Genomic DNA, 4,611 nt, shown 5'->3' with positions numbered 1-4,611 from the left:
ATTTTGCTGATTTTGTGGGGTTGGTAATAGTGGTTAGGGTTAGGATTAGGGTTAGGGTTAAGGTTAGGAGTTAGGGGTTAGGTTTAGGGTTAGGTTCTCCCTGTCCTCTCCTGCACAGAACCCATTCTCCTCTGTAACTAGAGTGATATTTTCGGAACATAAACTTTGGGCCTTTCTGTGGTCTGCTCCCCTCCTGCCCGTCCTCTCCAGCTTCACCTCTTCCACCACAGCCACCCTTCTGTGGGCCACCCAAGTGTGTGGTTGTCCCACATGTGCCCTGGGCCTGACTACAAGCCTTTGCTTTTGCTCTGCCCTCTGCCAGGATCCCTCTTCTATCCCCCTGCTTCATATCTGGCTTGTTCCCCCATTGGCTGGGTCTGGGCTTGCCCTCTGCTGACCTGACTCATGTCTGCTGGTTGAGTGTGCTTATCCCCTATTTAAATGTAGTGCCCGCCTTCCCTGTGTGAGTGATTTACTAACCTGCCGGGTGTGGGGCAGGCACAGGGAAGTAGCCTTAGCGCCTACGCAAAAACATCAGTCTCAGAGGGGCTCACCACACTTGCCTATAATGGGGGAGCTGCTGTCCTCACAGGGGGGAGTAGGTAGTACCCTTAAAGGGGGACCAGCCACGGGATGTGGTTGGACAAGACTTCCAACCTTTTGGGGCCGGGAAGATGTAGACTGGACCTGGAAGCTTACACCCTTGGATTCAAGCCTGGGACCTAAGCAAGCCCCCTCTTCTTCCTGGTGTCATCTTTTGCCTTCCCTGTCCACGGGCTGGACTTGATTCCTGATTTGGCAGAGTTTGAGGGTGACCCCTCCTAGGAATACCAGTGAGTTACTGAGCACCTTGTCAGGAGGATGCCCTGTAGCCTTCCAGGGAGGACCCTACAGGAAGTGGAGACATGTCTGTGGGGGCCAGCGGCAGCCCATTCAAAGCAAAGTGGGACAGGTGTCTGGCCCTGCTGATCCTAGCCGCTCTGTAAGACATAGAAATGAGGGCTGTGCCCAAAGGTGTTTCCTTCCTGGAAGGTGGGGATGGGATCTGCAGGGGGGGCGGCCAGTGGAGGGCACCTGCAGGGTTTGCCCAAGAGCTCAGCACAGGCGGAGTGTTCCTGGCTCCAGCATGCTGACTGTGGGGCTGCATGGGTTTCCAGCCTCCAAAGCCTCAGGCTCCCCTTTGGAAGACAGGCTGCTGATGACCCCCATCTCGGGGAACAGATATTAGGGAGGTACTGCTGGCAGATTCCATCAGGAAGGTCAGGAGGTGGCTGTTGCTTAAAGGAGCTCAGGGCCCACCCCCTTGAAGAAGGTGCACATGTCCATGGCCCCCAACTCTGATGTCCTGCTGCCAGCCTCTGGGCAGTGACCCTCTTCCTGCCCTGTCCACTGCCCCTGTAGATACGTGGTCTTCCTGGAGCTGTTCCTGCAGACACCAGAGAAGGACCTCATGGTAGGGCACGGGGTCAACTACTAGGTTTTCACCAATAAGCTGGCTGCCAGGCCCCATGTGCCCCTCCAGGTAGGCCGGAGGGTGGTGGTCCTCATGGTGGACACAGGGTCACTTACTACGTCTTCACAGACCAGCTGGTTGCTGTGCCCTGTAGGCCACTCTGGGAGGGCCGGAGGGTGGTGGTCCTCGAGGTACACAGCATCCTGCTCTGGCAGGATGTGTCCATGCGGCACAGAGCGATGATCAGCGGCTTCCGCGAGCAGCGCTTCTTCTGTGACGTGGAAGACCAGGTGTGCGTGGACGTGGATGCGGGAATGAAGTTCTGGGACCATGTGGGCATAGAGATCCTGTCCCCCCTCTTTGGCACCCCACGCCCTGGTTTCTACTGGGCAGCCCATGAGGACTTAACTACGAGCGCTGGACACAGTCCCAGACCCACATCCCCAGGGACCAGGGCAACTTTTACTACACGGGGGCCTTTTTTGGGAATTGGTGGTGGAGGTTCCCTGACTGACCTTGGCCTGTCACCAGGTGATGGGGGTCAACTGGCCCAATGGCATTGAGGCCGTGTGGCCCGATAAGTGCCACCTCAAGAGATACCTGCCAGGCCACAGGCCCACCAAGGTTCTGTCCCTGGAGGACCTGTGAGACCCACGGCTGCTGGGCTGGCCGCCCCATCATTCCCCGGGTCATGAAGAAGCTGAGATCCATGGCTGTGCCCAAGAATCACCAGGACACCCAGAACTCATGAGGGGCTGTCCCCGGAGGAGCTGTGGGACCTGCGGTATTGGCCTGTCCCCTGAATGACCTGTGGGACCTGCGGCTGATAGGCTGGCCCCTGTCATGAAGAAGCTGAGATTCAGGCCAAGCCCAAGAATCACCAGGACAAACAGAATCCATGAGGGGCTGCCCCCAGAGGCCATGCAGGACCCATGGCTGCTGGGCTGGCCCCCCATCATTCCCCGGGTCATGAAGAAGCTGAGATCCATGGCTGTGCCCAAGAATCACCAGGACAAAGAGAACCCATGAGGGGCTGCCCCCAGAGGCCATGCAGGACCCGAGCCTACTGGGCTGGACCCCATCATTCCCTCGGTCATGAAGAAGCTGAGATTTGGGCCATGCCCAAGAATCACTAGGATACCCGGAACTCATGAGGGGCTGCCCCCGTCTCCATCAGGAGATGCTGCCTTGAGTGGAGCCATCAGAGCAGATTCCTACTTCTGTCCCCTTGAGGGAAACAGTGGAACCCAGCACTGCTTGCACGGGCATGCCAGCGCCCCAACCACTCCTGCGCACAGGAAGCCTGCCTGGGGGCATAAATTCCTCTCTTTGTGGTCACTACATTTTGATCATTTCTGGGTCCTTTAGAGCTGTGAACGGCTCTAGTTTTATATCAGATGTTTTTCTGTGTCAATGCTGAGCAACCATCTTAAAAAGAACAATTGAGGGAAAAGGTTTTCTCCGTGGTTCTAAACAGAAATCTCCTGTTGAGGCTGGGAGCAGTACTGTAGCAGCCATGGACTCAGAACGGGTGCTGGCTGGGTCTTCCCTCCCAGTCCTTACACCTCACCGCAGCCATGGGGCTTCAGGGTCAGGGGTGCACCGAGCCACCTCTCAGACCCCCCAGTGCCCTCACCACCAGAGTCCTTGGCCGTGGCCACTAGCTCGGCCTCCAGGAGCGTGGAGTCCTCTAGACTATATAAGGTTCTTGCCTTGGTTTTAAATGGCTATTTCTGTGCTGGTGTTTGTGAAATGTGGGCACTCGCTCTGTCTGGATGTGCGTCCCCTTGGGATTCCTCAGTGACCACCAGTGGGTTTGCACTTGTGCACTTTCTCTGGACCAGCTGCCTCCACTGTGTCTTAGCAAGCACTTACTGAGCTCAGTCACCCAACAAAGGGCAGAGCATGAGAGCGAGAACTAAGATACAGGCTCCCTGCTCCTGGGCCCTCCAGGGACTCGCCACGGCCCTGACTTCCTGACTCCTTTTGTATTGTGGTATAAAGGACATACAACTGATACCATGAAGCACGTTTCAGTGGCAATAAGTATATTCCCTATTCTGCACTGGCTACCTCTGTCCATCGCCACAATGTTTTCATCATCCCAAACTGAACCTCTACCCATGAAACCCTAACCCCCCATTCTCCTTCCCCAACCCCGGCACCCAGCAGCTCCTTCCACCTCTGTGAATAGGAGTGCTTTCCATCCCTCCCAAGTGGGGTCCTCCGGTGTCGGTCCGTTAGGGACTGGCTTATTTCACGTAACATAATGGCCTCAAGGTCTGTCCTTGTGATCCTGAACCTGACCCACTTTCCCCCCAAAAGTGTGGCTCAGCCCTCTCCTGTCTGAGCCAAACCTCCTCAGTCCCCTCTGCTCCCCTCACCTTCCTCCTCAGCCTGAAGATGATCCCAGCCAGTCTGAAGCTTTGAAGACCTGTACAGTCCGGATGCCAGGCACATAACCCGGGGGCCCTGGTCCTCACCTATACCCCATCTGTCTATGTCAGGTGCCTGCCGCCCTCCCCCAACTGACTATTGTGCCTCCCACAGGTGTCTCCATCTCAGGAGAGGGAAACACCAAGTCCAGACCCTTGGAGTCCTCTGGGACTTCTTGCTTGCTACCAACTCTCCCAGTAGTGAAGTGGCTACTGGAGGACATTCAATGTCCAAAAGATTTAAAGGCATACGTGAGTCTCTGCTGCCTAAGGCAATGGATAACAGTTGGGGTAAATAGAAACCAAGCAGAATCACAGGAAGAAAGGCTGAGGAATGAGGAGCTTTAGGGAAGAAGGGTCTGGAAGCTCTGACGGCCCCTACCTGAACTTCAGATGCTCTTCAGTTACTCCTGTACCCCTGGTATCTTCCTGGAAAGCTGACATGGCTGTTTTCAGACAGCTCGACCAGCAGTACCCTCACTTTCTGGGAGTCGAATTTGCTGGAATCCGCAGGGTGTCCTGCTGCCCCACTGTGATCGCGTTTTGAAGGTGCTTGGTCCGGGCATCTGAGGAGCCAAGACTGTGGGTCTGTGACCTGGAGGGATTCTGAGCAGAACTGGTGGGATGGGAGGGCTACAATGCCCAGAGGCAGGTTTCCAGAAAGCGGACTGGAGTCCATGGCATCCTACAGTTTTCGAATCAAAGCCCTGAGATCTTTAAAAT

The 4,611-nt window shown here is 55.8% G+C and overlaps 1 pseudogene; it reads left to right on the top strand.

The window, feature by feature from the left end:
* The first annotated feature begins 905 nt into the window (after window positions 1-905).
* Window positions 906-2,204, top strand: LOC112814566 (histo-blood group ABO system transferase-like; annotated as a pseudogene).
* Window positions 2,205-4,611: the final 2,407 nt, after the last annotated feature.

The sequence above is a fragment of the Callorhinus ursinus genome, unplaced genomic scaffold (assembly GCF_003265705.2).
Source record: "Callorhinus ursinus isolate GAN/ISIS: 27379988/994484 unplaced genomic scaffold, GSC_fseal_2.0 scaffold525, whole genome shotgun sequence".
NCBI lineage: Eukaryota > Metazoa > Chordata > Mammalia > Carnivora > Otariidae > Callorhinus > Callorhinus ursinus.
Note: the sequence above shows the minus strand (reverse complement) of the source record. Positions and strands in the feature narration are given on the sequence as shown.